Below are 19349 nucleotides of genomic sequence, written 5' to 3'. Positions count from 1 at the left end.
ACATAACATTCACTCTAACACTAGAATGTTATAGATGTTTCCAAAAGGCATAAACAACACCTCTGAAAGCATTTTGGGGGGGCCTGATGGCATAACACTGTTGAAGGTATACCTGATGGATGAGTAAAGTAGATTTTGGAGCTGTATTTTAAATTGAGTCAGTAAGTAATAGAATTGTTTGTGTTGGAAGGGACCCTAAAAGGTCATGTAGTCCAATTCCCCTGCAATGAACAGAGACACTTACAGCTACGTCACGTTGCTCAGAGCCCTATCCAGACTTACCTCGAATGTCTCCAGGGATGGGGCATCTACTACCTCTTTGGGTAACCTGTTCCAATACCTCAACACGCTTGTCATAAGAAAACTTTTTCCTTATATCCAGCCAAAATCTTCCCTCTTTTAGTTTGAAACTGTTTCCTTTTGTCCTATCCCAGCAGACCCTGCTGAAGTGTCTGTCCCCTTCTTTTTCATAGCTCCTCTTAAAATACTAAAAGGCCGCTATCAGGCCACCTTGGAACCTTCTCTTCTCCAGGCTGAACAGCCCCAGCTCTCTCAGCCTCTACTCACAGGGGAGGTGTTCCATTCCTTGGATCATTTTTGTGGTCCTCCTCTTGATGTCACTGATGGAAGATACTAAAGAACATTGGTCCCAGTAATTACACCTGAGGAACAAATCTGATCTCAATCCAGATATTGAGTAATTTACCACAACTCTCTGGTTACGATCTTGCAGTCAACCTAGCAAGTCCTAGTAAAGGTTATGTGACGATTCTGAAGAAACAATCAAACAGGTAAAATGGACTAATAATAATGTTGTTAATTACCAGTGGCCAGAAAGAGTACTCATAACAAATAATGTAAGTGCTGGGGCATTGTACGTTGTTTACTGCATGCCAGCTATCTGAAGACACTGTCTAAGATAACAGTCCTTTGATTCTGATCTTTAATTTCTCTGAATTAATTGAGCTTTAAAGGCTTGATCCCACATCTGCTGAAGTCAAAGATGTAAGTACAAAATTGTTGAAAATAAAACCGTCTTTTGATAGCTCTTCATAGGTTACCCAAGTGTCTTTTGAAGATACTTAAAAGGGCAACAAGAAAACACAACAGTAGTGTTTTGAAACTCTGCTTCGCAAATTCCATGTTGTGCTGAAAGCTTTAGTAGCTTGATTTCTAAAGTCTACAATCTAGACTTGACTGGCTAGATCAAGTTACTACATTGAGAAAAAGCTATGGTTTGGGAAAAATGCAAAGAGAAGAATAACAGCAACAATAATAAAACCCCCTAGGGCTTTATGTTTAGATCAGAGTGTTTGAATATAAAATTACAAATGAAGCAGTAGTCAAAGGAGAAAGGTATTAAGAATATGCTGGGAGGAAATATTAAGTGAATTAACAAAGGGATCTTTTGACTGATTAACTGTTTGCCAGTTAGAAGAAACAACTTTCAAGTCTGAAATTAAGTTAATGTGATTAATAAAAAAGAAAATGTTCACAGTTCTTATCAGCCTAAAGGCAAAGTAAATGTAATGGTGCACTTGCTGCTGTGATTATGTAAATTGCTTATCTTGGCTTGCAGTGAGAAGCCAGGCACAGAGAGATTTTATGCAAAAACTGTGTGGTGAAATGGAAAAAGAACAGTAACTGTAGGGTTAATACAATGTTCCTTTTTCTAATCAAGTTCTTTGTTCAATGTTTGAAGAACACAAATATTTTAGTGGCTCTCTCCCAGTGCCATGTAGCAGATGGTTAATCTAGAGGTGTAAATGAGGAAGAGCACATGCCAGTCACCTCTTCTGAGACACATCTGACCACAATATTGTGGCATAAACACTCCCAAAGCCTAAAATCATCTGCCAGTGAATTAAAGAAAGAAATAATAAATTAAGCAGGAGAAATCGAATAGAAAGTTCTGAATGAGGTTGGCATTTGTTTGTGGGTTTCCAGTCCTTTCATTGAAAATTTATTTTCTTCCAGCTTCAGGGACAGCAGTGTGTTGACTGCTATTTAGAGATGCACAGAATTCCAGGCTTAGCAAAATCAGTTTCTGCAGTGTAATTCTATTCCTTCCTGAAAAAAAACACCACTTTTTGGTTTGTGTAAGATCAGTTCTTCCGAGAATGTGAATAAAACATTATCTTATTTTAGAAGGAATTTAATTTCAGCAGATTGAATTTCTCAGAAAAGATGTGGAACAGACAGAAGAGTGAGTACCAAAAACTCTATTACCACAAAAAATTAAAAGAGTACAGGAGTTCTTGTAGTAATATATTTTGAGTGTGCGGTCTGGTGAATGGGTTGGTGAATTAAGTTTAGCTTTCTTATTCTTAATTAAATTATTGCATACTTCAAGGCTGATTCAAATTTCTTTAATATACTTTGAGCTATTTCCTCTGTGCTGTCTTGATAACATTAAAACTTATGTAAAACTGACAAAGAGTTAAGGATCTCTGCATTGTTCTGAAAACATAGATGACACTAATTAGTAAGCTGAGAGAATAACTTCAACAATTTATTTCTTCATGGATATAGTCGTTTTTTTCTTCCTATAATTTGCTGGTTACTATCTAAAATCATGACAACATATCAGTTGGTTTTTTTTTCATTTTTTTCTGATTTATTGTTTTATATGAAAGTTGTAGCAAGCTTTCACTGCAACAAACACTTTAAATGTACAGAATGAAATGGCCTTTGGTCTCTCATTCTCTGTTGGATGTACATTTTATCCATAGTTTTGAAATATACATGAGGCACATTATCAACTTGTGGTACAGACAGATAATTAGAAGCAGTACTAGTTTGGTGCATTTATGAGATACAGAGACAAATGCAAACAGGTCCAGTTTTCTCATTAGCAGTACTCACTTCTCTCACTGCTTGGTGTATAGCAGCATGGAAACCAGCCTCTAAGAAATGGTCCTATCACACATCATATCCAAACACTTCTTTATCCAGATGCTGCTTGTGGGATTAGTCTTCTGCTATTGCCTTTTCTTTTGTCTCTTTTTGTTAACTAGGTATTTCTTAACATTAAGGGACTTATCTCGGATGATGTCAGTTTCAAAATGGCAATAGCACTGCATTTTCTCAACTGATTGTCAGACCATATTTTATGTCACCCTAACAGAGGAAATTGCAGTTCCTGAACTGTATGTACATTCCCTAGGTGACTCACATACTCACATGAGTTTGCATTTCTTGAGTACATCAGATTTACTGTAAATTTGCAGGCCGTAAGTGCAACACCTGTTCGGGAAGTCCAACAACACGTCTGGGAAATAGCAACCCTCTTTCATTCTCCTTACATCTGCCCTGAGTCTGTTGCATCCTGACCACCTGCATGGCCTATGGGGAGATATGTCAGTCATACAGCATACTGGATGCTTCATGGAAGATCAAGCTTGGGCATCACTAACTACAGTGCAGTTTTCCAATTCTACCTGGGAAACATTTCTGGTCAGGGAAAAAAGACAAATTTAGAAAATATGTCTGGCAACCTCAGCTATACCAACAGTTGCTGTTTTCTGTGTAGAAAATTGTGCACAGTTTCCAGTATGGGTCAGTGCATAATGGGCATGAATAAAAACCTTGCTGGTGTCAGAGTCCAAGGAAGCCTGAATTATTTATTATGTGCCAGTGTAATTACTGTCATAAACATGATTTAAACAGTAGCACACTGTGAGGGACAGTCCCCAGCCACCAGCTGATGTCATTGTGAGATATCAGTATTGAATCACATGTGGTTGGCTAGTTAGAGAAGAATCATTAATTACCCATATCTGGATCTGGTTGAACTGAGCTCAGCTCTCCAGAAAGTAAAATTGTGCAGTGGCACATTGCTGGAGAATATTTCACATATCTGTGCTATGAGATAAGAATTAAATAATCTGATTTAGAATCTCTGTGTTTCCAGTGTTTCTGGCCCTTGACATCCCACTAGAACTTCCATGACTATTAATAGCTAGATATATTTCAATATATCTAAATATCTAAATCAGATATTCAATATCTAAAAACACTGCTTCTTGTTTATGATACTACATTAAAGTATGTCTCTAGTCTAAAAATCTCACTTATTTCTGAATAAGTAATTTTTATTTCAAAGTGATCATTATTTAAAATTATTTACTGCAACTTTAGCAATGAAGTAGGCTGCCTCACCCTAGCCCCTTGCTATAATTTGAATGTCTACACTCTCATTGTCCATTAAAGTAAGCTGGAATTCATCTAGGTGTTTTTCTGTTAGCATGTTCTGAAGGGTCTCTTGAAAGCTAGGACAATCCTGAAGGTCAACATGGAGTCAACTAGACAGGATCAGACAGCCTAAAGTAGCTCTGCAAGGGAAGAGAGAGCTCTGCAGATGGCATCGGTGAGAATGGTTTGTGTCTGAGTTTTGAACTCTCAGGACTTCTGTCACAGTATTATCTAAGAATCTGCGGCCATGACAAAGGGGACAGGCTTGAAAAAAAAAAGGAGAAAAGAAAAAAAAAAAAATTGTCAGCGGGTAGGAGCTGGCCCCGAGCGGTCGGCAGCTAAAGTGGCAGGGAAGCCGCGGACCTACACCCTGGGGAAAACAAAGGGCAGAGGGGAAAGGTAGGGAACTTGTAGGCGGATCTAAAACAAAACAGTGGCATCAATCTGAGGAGGAACAACTAATTTTACTAAATATATCAAAATTGAGGCCAGTAAAATCAGAACAGAGAGTTTACAAACGGAGAGTCTTACACAGTAAACTGCAGGAGGACCATGTGCTTCTCCGCTGGACAGGAAGGATGAGACCCCACGTCTCCCAGGCGGCCTTACCACCCTCTCCAACGCAAAGACCCCTGGGGAGTGCATCTCTTCCTCTCCCCCTCGGAGGGCCACACACCAAAAAAGGCAGTTTGCAGTAACCAGGGGATTAACTCTTTACCTGTCAGTGCTTTACATGATGTTATGATGTGGAATACCGACAACAAAAATCACATAACCATGACAACTTCTTGACTTGTGTTATAGCATCATAGAAAGGTTTGAGTTGGAAGGGCCCTTAAAGATTATCCAGTTCCAGCCCCATTGCCATAGGCAGGGTTGCCGCCTACTAGATCAGGCTGCACATCCAACCTGGCCTTGAACACCTCCAGGGATGAAGCATCCACAACTTCTCTCTCATGGGTTTGTGGTTCCTTGTGAACATTTTACGTATTTTATTTTTGGCATATTTACATCTTAACGTGGTGGAATAGAGAGCAGACTCAGCACTCTCAGAGTATCCCATTCGTTCTGGTCTATGTCTAGCTTACTTCAGTGATCCCTAAATTCATCTGCACCTACCAGGAGCATCCCTATCTCCCTTAAGCTCTGTGACTAAGCACAAAGACATGAAAGGCCTGAGAGTAGGCCTTGCCAATAAGGACAAGGCAAGGAGGACTCTTGAGTCTTTGCCGCATCCCCTTTCACTAAATTACTTTCTACTTTTAGCAGTGGGCCATTGTTTTCCCCAGTCTTCTTTCTGCTGCTCAAGCAGCAGTAGAAGGTCATACAGCTCCGCACATCCCATGCATCTTTCTCCTTTCAGACAATCTTTGTCCTTGTTAATTCCATCCCCATGCACCCTGCAGTGCGTCTGTGCTGCTGTGGGGCAGCCTCTGCCTGCTCCCTCATTTTGCGCTTCTCTGAGGAGGAAGGCTCATCCAGGTGCTCCCCATTCATCTACAGTAGCCTCCTGCTGTGCAGCCCTTTTTGTCTCGCATGCTGAGATGGACAGTTCTTATGCATGAAAGGTGAACAGATCTGCTAGACACCTTTGCTCTTCAGGACAATTTCCTCTTGCACTGTGTTCCAAACAGCATGCACTTTTAAATAGCTGAAACTGAAGGTCTAATGCTATGATGTTTAACCCAATGATCATAGGCAATGCTTTGCTTGACAGATGCTCCAACGTTGCTTATAGATACTGGTAAATGATCTGTTACTGTTAACAGGAGACTAACATGTTGCTGTCTATGGTATTTTATGAATATTCATAAGTGTGGGCCCATGGTTTAATGTTATTTAACATCTATACAAAATCAACTTATTTTCCTAGAGTCAGTGTGGAATATTTGTGGAGTTATTTCTTTAAAAGAACACCATCCAGATTTTAATTGCTTTGCTGTACTATATTTGGGGAAAAGTAAATAATATGACAAAATAAATCAATAGGAAAGTACTCAACTAGATGTCTTTTTCAGACTTTCATCTCCTAGTCAATGGTGAAAAATGAAATTGGATAAAGCATCTTTTAAATTATATCATTGTGATAAATTGCCATAAGAGGAACACACTGGACAGGGAGCTGTAATTTACTATGCAAAACAGTGCAAATAATCCTGACACTAAAATGTGTGAATTATGTAAAGCTTTGTGATCTTTTGCAGATTCAAAATCAAAAAGCAAATGTTGCTGATAGTGCAGCTTTGTTTCAATCACATTTGCTCTTTAGTCCTTCGTGGATGGCAAGGTCTGACTTCACAAGCATAAAACCTAATTCCTAGTGCTATGATTGTGGGTGGGAAAGAAGACCATCTTGGCTCTATAAATTTAAGTCAGCACCTTTTAGATGAGGACTAGTATTCTCTCTGATTAAAACAAAAGCAATTCATGTATCTAATGTCAGAGGAAGTAAATACTTTCCAATCAGTGAGCACTTGCATTATTATAGTGCAAAAGAAAATGGCAGGAATTATTTTTCCCAACTGCTGAGTTTCTCTGTTGTTTGATTTTCACATAGGAAGAGTTTTTGCAGATGCTGTGGAATGATCAGATAACCATCAGACAGCAACCTGGCAAGAAATTCAAATAGGAGACATTCATTTTCAACATCCTGATGTTGACCGAAACAAGGAGAAGTAGTCATTAAGATTATAAAGCAGGAAGGAGTGATAGGGAGAGGATAGCTGATGACAGCTGTCTACTGTGAGTGCAAGCCAGTGAAATGTCAGCTTTTTATGGAAATCATATGATGCTATCCTAAAAAGGAGAGGAGAAGATTACATCATTCTTAATGCATTTGATTCTTGGGAGTGGAGATGTTCAGATTTAAGAAAAACTTTTGGCTTAGAATAGATTTCAGAACAAATTTTGGTAGCTGCATCAACACAGATCTTATTTTGTAATTATCAATGCTTTGTTGGAGTAGAGAATGTGTAGTGTAGTTACTTCCCCTAGAGAAGCCCACTGTCTAACAGAAAGGAAACTAAATATCAGAGAGCAAACATGGGGGACAAAGTAAGTGATTGTGTCAGCAGTGATGTTTCACTAATATAACAGGGAGCTAAGTCAAATGTACAAAGAACACCCACAGCATGAGCCTGCAGGGTTGGTTTTCTTGTTCTTGGCAGTGTCTGTCACTAGTCGCTATCTCCTCTTGCTTCCTTGACATGGGCAGCCTCCCTGTAGTACCCAACTCAGCTGTACCTGTAAGGAGAATCTCACAAACATCTCTTTCCCCCAGAGTCATACACAGTGGCAAGAGCTAGAATGTCATTTAAGCATAACTTCCAAACTGCTTTGTAGTTAATACCACAAAAATGGGAAAGTAGAGCAAATCCTTTCAAAGGATAACTCATTTTTATTAAAAACCATGCAAGTCTTTATTTCCTCTCATCTGCTGCAAAGAACACCAGTGTTTCAATGATCATACTTGAATAAATCTTAAAATATGGTTACTATACATGCCATTTCATATACTTAGCCAAGAGCAGTAAAACATTATAACTGATTCATCATCCTTTCCTCAGTGAATTACATGTTATGGCAAACCATTATAGACTCTGCCACATATGTTCAAGAGCGAGGTACACATGGTAAAGCAGAGATGTGATTCCCGTTTATCTCACAGTCTTTTTAACTCTGCTGCCAATGAAAAACAGTCTTAAAGCAGATGTCAGTTAAAAGTAGGTAGCCTTTGTAACGGTCAAGTTGTATAAACGATCTTTGTGTAAATGAGAATTTAGGCTGAGATCATCATCATTAGACTTAAAAGAACAACTGCAGATAATGCCAGACAGTGCAGATGCTGTAAAGACTGAGTACTTGGCTTCAGTGATGTCACATTATCTTTGGACCATGAGTATAACTCATAGATGGCAATTTTATGCCTTTCTTCACAACTCTTTTTTCTCTCTGCGGGGCTGTCTGCCACCTGTCACTGAACTTGATGCTTTCATTTAGAAGTCCAGTGCTTTAATTGCCATCAAATTATCCAGTATAGTCACCTCACTAGCCTCACAGACTTGTTGCACCAGTGATCCAAGTGAAACTCTTGACTTCCCCTTTTTACCACAAAGATGATCTAGTAAGACAGCTTAATGAATCATCAAACACACAACAAGCTGTTAACCTTGTAAACTGTTTACAAAAAAAAAAAATGGAATTTGGTTGAGGAATCCATTTCTACTTCTAGCATCTATTGTGTACTTACCATCTACAGTCAGCTAGCTTTTGGGAATAGGCCTGTTGAAGTTGATTGCTGTTGTATCCCTGGGTGACTTCAGATAAACCATATTATTCCATCTGTGTCTCGGAGAAATAGCACAATGGAAAGCTTACATTTCTTGTATGAGCCTGAATACCTGCGATCGTCTAGGCCACAAATAATGATATTTAAAGTCCCCTGAAGCAGTAAATGAATGTTGCAGGAAGAAACTGCTCTCAACAAAATAATACCCAGCATGTCTATACCATCAGTTAAGTACATGTTTTCAAGACAGATTTCCTCACAACCCCACATTATAAATCCTCTGGCCTGCTCTTATTGCTTCTCCAAGCCCACGCTTGGAGTGCTCTTCACACTGGGAACCCAGGCAAGACTGGCCGCTAATTATAGGTGTAAGCTTTTACTGAAGTATCCTGGATAGATTGAGTTGGGATGGGACAATCTGATACAGCTCAGCTTTTCCAAGTTAAGTAAAGACTTTTTTATTTGATGCTACAGCTGGTAGAGTAGACTGGAAGCACTCGTGTGCTACTCTTTTTCTCTGGGAAAAAAAAAAAAAGAACTCACCCTAATATTAGTGCTATGGAACTCAGTCCTGGAGGAGGTACAGTCGTACCCATGATACAAGCTGCACTATGCATCTCACTCCAGTGTTTAGTGATTCTGGAATTTGCTTTTAATGCTAAATATCTATGACTGCTTTTGCACATTTTGCTAAAAGGAACAAGCCTCAGAAAGAAGTTCCTAGGCTGCAGTCTAGCACTTTTGAAGTACCCAGCAGCAAGACAAGTCATGGTCAATTGTCACTTTCCTGCACGTTCCTACTCCTGATGTGAGTTTGAGAGGGGAAGTGATCTGGCGTGAAGATACGATAAATTTAAAAAAAAGGAAAAAAAATCCATGGGATTATTTCCAGTTGGATCAGTTCCTGGTCTGGCTCACAGGAAAGCCTCTCAGACAGCTGTGCCAGAAAAACTGAGGAGGTAATGTGCTGTGACAGGAGTCACCGGTGCTGAAGGGTTTATTTTATGAAATTGGTCTTGCTTCTGTCTACAGTTTGAGTGAGGTCAGACTCTAAAAATGATTGCTCTGTTAAATGACCACTGAATAGATTCACACTTCAGAGCTAGTAGGGTCTCAAAAGAAAATGAGGGACTAGGAGGGAAGGATTTGTTTGTTCATCCAGTGACACTTATTTTATTTAGTTCTTATTAGCTTGATTTTCTGTGAAGTTTTGGCCAACTGGTGATCAATTTTACATTTCCACCTGATCCATATCAACACCTTATCTTGTTTATATCTTCACTTAGAAGTAGTAAAGCATATTTTTATCAGCAATATATTACATTTAGTTGAAACTGTATAAGGTGTTATAATTTAAATTTGTAATGACAGGTTTATAGTTGCATCCCATATTGACTTATGGTGGAGCTTTAGAGTTAAAATGGCAATTTGAACCTTTGTAAATATAACGACAGCATCTCAGGTATTTAAAAAAAAAAGTAAAATGAAACAAAAATAAACATATACAAAACAACAAAAATATTTTTAGAGTATTTTTCCGCTTTTACCTGTTCTCATTAGTGGAAAACCAGACTTTGTGGGTTTCTTTTTTTTTTTTTTTTTTTTTTTTTTTTTTTTTTTTTACTATCAGCTATCTTGTGAATTATATCTGAAAATATTGCAATTTAGCTAAGAATAAACAGGCTAGAGCACTCATCCTCTACCTTGCAGAGCTGTAGCACAAGGAGTCTTGCTGATGGATGACAGTGCTTTTCATGGGAGTGACGGATGCTCAGTTTTTCTCTCAGCCATTGGTTGGTAAAGCTAAAGCAAATGGTTACATTTGCTCAAGTGGCTACCAAAAATGAGCCAACAGACATCACCTCTTGGATGTGTGATGAAACCATTGTCGTTTGTGCTTTGTGTCTGAATTGTCTGATCTGATGCTTTAATCCGAATTTGCTCTTCCTTTTCAGACAGTGAAAGTGAGCTCTTTCTCCTTCTTTCTTTTCTTTTTCTTCTGCCTCCTTCCTAAATCACAGAGTTTCAGGAGAGGATTTTTAGGTACTTCACTGTGTGAAACTTAAGCAGTGATAAGGAGTCTTTTCAAGAAGACTTTTAAAAGTGGAGTCTTTTTTAAAAAGAAGGGAAGCAAAAAGCTTTTATTTTCAGTCAAGGCTCCAAAGTGACTGAGCAAAGGTTGTAAAGGTGTCTCAGAATAGATAGATTTCTAGGTCAGACTCCCAGGTACCTTCTACCATCTATACACACGTACAGTAGTGTAAAGTCTTTATGAGAACTTGGGCTGTATTTTGCTTACATAGCAGGACAATAGTCAATCATCTGTTGAGTCAGAGAGCTGAAGCTTCAGGAAGAATTTAGAAACCAGAGGAGTACCCTTACTTTTCTGTAATGGGGCACCAGCACATTCCTGAACTTGGAAACTGTTCAGGAACAAGGGAAGTCAATATCAGGTCTAATCAAGAAAGATTTTATTGTGCAACCTCATTTTACAGTGTAGAAATAAATTTTGCTATGGTCCACTTGGAGAATGAGAATTGTCATAGAAGCATTATGTCATATCTTCTAATTCAGACCTCTGCTACAAGTTAGGGGGCAATGAGGTATGCATAATACAGGAGTATGACATGATGAGCAGTATTTCACTGTGTTGCTAATGTCTCCTTTGGATATAGCAAATGGTGAAGCTGTCCTACATCTTCCTATCTGATCTCTCTCTTTTTTTTTTTTTTTATTAGTCTTCCAAAAATGCCTATCTGAACAGGAAACTTTTACTAAGAGGAAGCACAAAAGTGCAATAAGAGAAAGTCAGTGGGCTGTTTGCATCATGAGGCATTCTGATAGAACTCTGTGGTGTTGTTTTTTTCATTTATAAAATCACTTTTTTTTTTTTTTTAGTGAAAAATCAAGATAAATCTGCTAAGGATGTAGAATTGGATGCAGAAAGAAAGGGAAAGTAAAAGAAGCACTGCGGAGAAATACATATAAGAAGAACTTGGCTGTACATTTTGAGCCCAAGGCCTGAATTGCTTATTTTAGTATAAATTATTGAAATGAAATTAAATTAGCTTTGCAGAGATAGTAAGGAATTGTATAGTTCTTTTTGTTTCTGCAGTGCTTCTTAGAATATCTGAGAACACTTACTGATAATTTGCTTATTCACCTCCATAGTATTCCTGCAACAACTATCTGGCCATAAGTAGCACTCTCCTTCAATTACTGAGCAGCAAAACTCTATATTTGGGATTCTATAAACTACTAAAATAGGTAAAGTACATTCCTTGTAGTCTTTCCTTTAGCTTTTTCTTCCAACAGTTTCTAATCTGCTTTACTTATTTTCTATTATATAATATTTAGATTGAGTCTTACTTTTTTACTCCAGCAGGCTTCCCGTCACAGAATGGTTGGATTTGAAAGAGAGCTTAAAGATCATCTAGTTCCAAACCCTCTGCCATGGGCAGGAATACTTCTAGTCTACTAAGTTCTGAGTATTTTTGTAATGCATTTTTGAATTCTCACAATTTTAACGTTTCCTGTAGATGCTGGTTTCTGGTCTTCTAGGTCACGTTCTCATTGTTCTTAGTAACCATTTGGGTAAGATCCACATACCCACCAAAATTCATTTATGGCTTCTTGTTTTCAACCACACCGTGTACCTGGCTCTGAGCAAATCCTTTGTGCCAGCATGCGGATAGTCAGAGCACGTGAGCTGGATTTGGGCATGAACCATATAGGCATGGGTCTAAATCCTGAAGTCCTGTTACTGGCATTCTTGGCATGCCTGGACAATATCTGACATTCATATGGGCAGCCCCCGTGCTTTTACCACTGCCCATGTTGTCTTCTGTCAGGCATGTCGCAACTTCTTATGTAGCCACTGGGCAATGTTATCTGCTTGCGAATCTTCTAGTCACCTTTCCAGAGCTATTGTGTTGGCTTCCTACCCTACATGGTAGGAATATACTGTTCTATGCTTAACCACGTTCCAGATATCCAACCACACGCCTCTGCCCCAGATTGGTCAGATATGGATAGTCCAATCCTGAGTGACTCACTGTGCAATCCAAAGTGTAAGTCCTTGGTAGACCACACAGCTATCTATGCAGATACACAATGTACCCTCACCTGGTTCCTGCTTTATAACCATCCACACTGCTCTTAGTTCAGCCCAGTGCCTACTCTGCCCATCCCCTCTGGTGCAGTGATAGTGGTCTCCTCAGGGGCATCACTATGGTATGTCACTGGGCCTAGTATCTTTTGTAGTTGTTCTTTTAATTGTGAGGAGGACAAGTGATTTCACTGTCCCAGATAGGTGACCCAACATGCCACTGTTTGGGCTTGGGCCACCCCGTCTTAGGAATATGTGATAGAACTTTTACCCATCCTTGAATAGGCAGTGTTCTTTTTACTACTACCTCTGCTGTTTTGTTATTGACTCTACTGCCTTCAAGGCAGAGTAGGTGGCCAATAACTTTTTCAATCAAGCTATGCCTTTCTTCTGCTCCATGCCAAAACTGAGACCAGAAATTGGGGTGTGGATGGAGCCCTGATACTGCCACAAACCCCACCCAAACCCTTCCTGGGTTACATGTGCATCTAATTCAGCAGGTGGAGGGGGATCAAATATAATAAGTGCCTGTGCTTGTTTGACTTGCTGGAAAGTGCCTTGTTCCATCCGTCCCCAATCCTACAATTGGCCTTTCTTAGTTAGCCTATACAGAGGCCTCAGGATCCGTGCAAGGTGGGGTATAAATGTCCTCCAATAGTCCAGGATGCCCAAAAATTCTTGTAGCTGTTTTTCTGTAGAATTAAGTCTCTCATCTCCACGGTGAATTTGACCAAGTCAAGACTCTCAAAAGTGTCTGCAAAGATGGCTTCCCTCATACCTGTCTCCCACATGTAATTCTGGAGCTCTTCCATTGAATTCCATAAACCACTGTGGGTGGGTATGTCTGGTTTATTAGGCCACAGCAGTTGACAGGCTGCCATAATCAATTAAGTTAAGGAATGATTTTCCTCACTGTGTATGACAGTCACAGATAATCACTGCCTTAAGGCGGGTTGTGTTGTAATAGAGGCTAACAAATATTTTTGGGCTATTTACTACTACACTTTCAGCTCCTATACCCCACAGCCTCAACAAAAAGGCTGAGATACTTGCCCTCTGCCTTTGCGAGAATCATTGGACTAAGTCCATCCATTCAACAGCCATATATGGGCACACAGTAACACACATCATAGTTTTTTTCTTGAGTGGCATCCCCATAGGTCTTTCTTAGATTCTTTTTTTCAGTGGCTATTGGCCAGATTTCTAGAGGGTCCAGTTCCACCGGAGCCTCTAGTTCAGGTTTTTTTAGAATTCTCTTTTACAAAGTCCTCAAGGACATAGGTGTCCAATTGCTCACGGTCCCCTTCATTCGTGAGAGACAAGGCCCCAACTTCTTGTATTGCGTTAGTTTGGGTAGGTTTATCCATTAATACAACAGTCTTACATTCTAGCTGTTTAACTTGATCACGTAGTAGTTGATTTTTGTCCTCGAGATGTTGTTCTGATGTATTTAAATTATTTAAGGTCTTTAACAGAGGCCAGACTATAGGTGATGCCACAAGTTGTCTTTGTTTATCAAAATATCCTTTCCTAGGCCCCTGAAATATGTTATCATTTGGGTTGAGGAGCTGATAGTGTTCCCCCCATCCCTTAAATGGGCCCCATCTTTCTACTATAGAAGCCAGCCTGGGCCACAGAGAGCCTATGCATCCCAGGATGTGTCCAGGTAATTCCTTTTCCAGGAAAATGGATTTTCCCCCATCCAAACGAATTTGCTACAGCTTTTAACAAAGATATCTCAGAATTTATATTGCCTTTGGTAGGTGCTCCTGCCCAGCTTGCCAAATGTAAAGATAGGTGATAGGAGATATAGCTGCTTTAAACCAGTTTCAGATCACTGAAGAAAGGTAGAGGTCACAATCCAGTAATAAAGATTTGCTTGCCCCTTTCCAAGAATCAGGACTCACCAAACACTCCAAAGGAAGTGATCTCCAAGTAGAGATGCTTCCTTCGTGGCTGTCAGCCCTTAAATGAGGTTAGGTAAGGGCAGGCTCTGGGTCTGCCCCTTCCAGTCACAAAGGTGAATTGCTTCCACCTGCGCACCCAGGGCTGACTACACCACTTTGCCAAATACTCAGTCACTGGATTGGGCAGTGACCTAATGGTTCTCATACAGCCTGATTCTTTATTTCCCTTAGCCTTTTTTGGCTTTATAAAAGTACTTTTAATTTAGCAGATGTCCTCAGTGGGAAGTACTCCTATCATGAGGTCCTGATGTATGTCTATCAGAGACTGGAAGTCCCAAAATTTGATCTGGCAGACGAGACATTATAGACCCACTTTCTTCTCCTTTTCTGTTCTTATGATTTTTTTCTGTCTGGATAGGCAGCCGGTGCTATCTATTACTGTGGATGCTGTTCAAAAAAGGAGGAGGCCCTGAAGTAAAGCATTTTTTATAGCATTTAGGTTCCTTCTACTCATGTAGCATCAACTCATTTCTTGGTATCTGTTGCTTTAGACTTCCCTTTCTGCACAAAGTATAATCATATCTTAAATTTCCTGGTGTATTTTTTTTTTTTTTGTATTGGGATAATTGTACTGATATTTTGTTACTCTGACATGATTCACATCAGCAGCATGACCAAAGATGTTATTATTCTGACACTGCAGTATCATCTTTTAGGATCCCCAGATCTTCTTGAACACAATTTCCTTCCAGGCAAGTTAAAACTCAGGGATGTTTCTGACCATGCTTCTTTTTTCCACATTAGTTTGTTTAGAGTAGGAAGAGCCGTTAAGGAAACACACAAACCAGAAGCTGACATCAAAATGTTCAGGAGAGCTCATGTCTCATGGGACTTACTCTTGTTTCTATGGCTTCATCACAGGCCTTCCCAATTCATTTTTGTGTTAACCAGAGCATTCCCAATTTGAGGTTCTTGGTTCACACTATTACAAAGTTTAGGATGTGCAGCTGGCTACGGCATAGTAACGTTAACAAAGGGAGCCAGAAGGCCCAGAGACATCTTTCTTTAATTTCATTGGCTTCATTCCCTACTGCTCCCTATGCTAGTGACATGAAAATTTAAGCACAAATAATTTGTGTGGAACAGAGTAATAGTTACTTACAGAAGTAAGATACTGCATCAGAAACACTTCTATACTGCTTTCCTCAAAAGCCATTTACTTGTACTACTTCTATCATGGATGTATGCACTGAAGAAATAAAATATCACGGCCCCAAAAATGTTTGGGTTTTTTTTTTAGTATATGAAGGACAGGAAAAAAAAGGTAACCTGTGGACGAATACTATAAATGTAGGCTAGCATTCTTCAGCTAATGAGTTGCAGCTCCTTAGAGAAACTGTGAGGAGCCACCAGAGACATCATGAGAGACCAAAAGTTTTAATGCAGATCTAAAGAAAAGAATATATCATTCTCTTCTCTGTACACTATTAGCTTTCACTGGCAAATGTTCTCCATCAACTCCTTGATTCAGTGAAATCAAGTATTTAGCTTTGCCTGTAATATAATTTCATCTTTATTTCTGCAGAAGTTAATGGGAAATAAGATATCCAGGTTTAGTCTCTTCATTTCCTAGAATAAATTTGTTTCCTATGTATTCTTTTTCCCACATATATACTTAAGAGAAAATAGAACAATGGCAATATGTCCTTCCTATCACCCTTAGCACTCTTTTTTGGTCCAGTGACTAATTATTCCAAATAGCATAGAGCCAAAAAGGAGGCATGAACCTCTTCTAAGTTATCCTATGTGTTACTGGAGCTGAGTGAGAGGTGGGTGTTTAGACCTGCTCTTTCTCTAACTTATACTCATGACAGAAATGAAGTTCTCTACTCCAAATATTGGTTAATGAGATCTGGACTCAGATCTCTAGAAACAAATGTATCTAGAATTCTAGGCAGGAGTTGCTGTGCTAACTTGAGCCCTTCACCAGTTTGGTGGACCTTTTCCTTCTTCCTCTGACTGCCAAAAATAAAACTTCAGCCAAAATATTTTGACTTGGATTTTCAAATAATTTGAAAACAGTTAAAACTGTCTTCTTGTCAGTGAGTAAAATACTCACTGAAGAAAAAATACATTAAAAAAAACAAAAAGAAAGAAAAACTTACTATATTGTAGTTCCTGAATTTAAAAGGGACAAATATTACAACACTTGATTTCTAAAGCTCCTCTGTAAGATGTACAATTTTGAACCTCTGGCAGTATAGAGGAAATGCTAAGTCATGGCTTGAAACAGAGATTGAGTACCTGGTAGGAAGGATGGACCAACCCAGGGGAGTTCAGGTGCATGCAATGCACCTGATTGACCAGAAGCACTAGAGCCAGAATCCATATGGAATGTAGTTAAACGGGACTGTACAGTGCCTACCACGTTTCTGGCCACCCACCTCTACAGTCACTGGGAAATGAAGCTGACACACTGGCCCAAGTTGGATGGATTGAGAATTCACCATCTGAGAACACCACCTGCTTGTCACATCAGAAGTTGTGGCTTGTGGGACAAAAGACAATGTGGGCAGCTGCTAAAGCACGGGGGCTGCCCATACAACTCTCTCTGATATCATCCAGGCATGCCGAGACCATGATACTTGCTTTAAGATGAGATCGAGACCGTTGCCCAAAACAGCAGCCCATCTTGCTAGAGGACGCAATCCTCTCCAGCGATGGCAGGTCAATTACACTGGGCCCCTCCCTCAGTCTGAGAAGGCGAGATATGCCCTGACCTGTGTCAACACAGCAAGTGGGCTAATACAGGCCTATCAAGCGCCAAGAGTGAAACAGGCATATACCATCAAGGCACTCACTAAGCTGATGGCTGCCTATGGGGCACCTCAACTCTCTGAGAGCAACCAGGTGACTCATTTCACTGGTGCAATGGTACAGCACTGGGCAGAAGAAGACAACATTGACTGCCAATTGCACCTGCCATATAATCCAACAGGGTCAGGCCTTATTGAATGCTGTAATGGTATTCTTAAGGCTGCTCTGAAGACAGACTCTCAGTCCCTGCAGAGGTGGACAAAGACTCTACAAAACCCTGCAGGACCTGAATGAATGGCCTAGAAATAACACACCCAGTGCACTGAAGATGCTACAGACGACATGGGACTCCCTGCTTAGAATCCAAATTACAAGTACCAATAATTGGGTAAGACCCCAAACTGGCAATGAAAATAGCCTTCTGCTCCCTGCCCCTAAGAACCTAGAACCAGGTACCCACAAAACAGAATGGCCTTGGAAGGCACAAATAGGACCAAAGTGATGAGGCCTAATTGCACCTTGAGGGGAAAACTACTGGAGGTTGGGGGATGGGTAGTCCACCCAGAAATAGGTACATGGCCTGCAGACATCGTAATCAACACTGGTTTTCATGGCTAAGGGAACATGAATCATGGCCCTGTGGCAAATTAGGAACCCCCTTTAGTACCCACTATAGTTATAGTGTATATTATAGTTTAGCCTCAGATAGCGGGCCAAAGGGTATGGTACAGACAGCCCCAGTGCAAGCCAAAGTGTTGACCCAGGACAGGAACACTGCCTGTATCTTGCGGTGGAACACAGACTCATCCCTTCTTGAACCTCCGAAACATCAGTACTCTCCCCTTGAGTCTCTTTGAGTCCACAGGATTACAGGGAGGAGCAACATGACATCAAGATGCTCCAGTGTCACAAGATCAGCATGACACCTGGTGACTCATACGACATGGTGTGGAAGGAGAGTTGGAGATACTAGGCATGAGGCAGTAGGTGAACTTATTAAATGTATACAAATATCTGCCATAACTATTACTCTGGTTTTCCATCCTCTATTTCTCTATCTTAGAGAAGAGTTTTTATCGCAACCCACGAGTTGTACTTAATTTTTTTTTTTTTTAAACCATTGTCTCCCCTCTCCCAGAGGAATGGGGGAGAAAGAGAGAACAATAGTGTGATACTTAATTACCTGTAGAGGTAAACCACAACACGTCTGAGAATCAAAATCATCAGATAAACCAAACAGAGCAACACCCCACAGAATGGCCAATAGAAACAGGTTTATAAAAGGAATAGGTGGAATAAACCAACAGCAGATAAATCCTCCCTCACAGATGTTTGGGATGAAGCACACACACTCATCCATGAGCAGGCCACATTCAAAGAAACCAAAGCCAAAGAAAGAGCCATCATTTGAATAACATTCCTGCAAGCACCAACCAGGAGAGTACAAAAAAAGCATTCCTGCAAGGAGGGAAATCACATTCTGCTCAGAAAGCCTCAATCTAAACCTGCTTTACACAGGACATGAACTCAGATTTGCAGAAGAGCCCAACCCTAGAACAAGCTACATCACCAGAAAAAAAAAGAAAAAAAAAGCCACCACAATACTCAGATCTAAAAAGACTGAAAGGCTCCCCCAACCTTAAACAAAAATGAAAAGACTCAGAGAGAAAAACTCCAGAAAAAAAGGAGCATTAGCACAAATAAGACCAAGTAATAATAAGCGCATAAGATCTACAAGAGTAGTTTCAGACACAGACAAGACGAAATAACTTTTACTACCAAGTGATCTACATGATTCTGGTGAATTACCAAGAAATAATATTTCTAGGAAACATTACAGATCTGCAAAACACTGTAGGAAATCCTATAAAAGTGACAGTCTACTGCTTCCTCTTCCTGCGCATTCCTGCCTCCCGGTTCCACACGCGGCTCCCTCCGTCTTCTGAGGCGGCTCCTGAAAAGGAGGGAAGGAAGGCAGGCACCGTTAGACCCGACCGGCTCCAACTCCGCCACCCGAAGGAACGAGGGAACCCAG

General features: G+C 40.1%; 1 long non-coding RNA gene across 1 annotated transcript in view; it reads right to left on the bottom strand.

Moving 5' to 3' along the window:
* Nucleotides 19057–19349, bottom strand: part of LOC110396975 — a 1048-nt gene continuing 755 nt past the window's right edge. The window contains exon 2 of the long non-coding RNA XR_002437423.1: nt 19057–19268. This is a non-coding gene — a long non-coding RNA (uncharacterized LOC110396975). The remainder of the gene's footprint in view (nt 19269–19349) is intronic.

The sequence above is a fragment of the Numida meleagris genome, chromosome 3, assembly GCF_002078875.1.
Source record: "Numida meleagris isolate 19003 breed g44 Domestic line chromosome 3, NumMel1.0, whole genome shotgun sequence".
Lineage (NCBI taxonomy): Eukaryota > Metazoa > Chordata > Aves > Galliformes > Numididae > Numida > Numida meleagris.
This window is presented reverse-complemented; position numbering and strand designations above follow the sequence as displayed.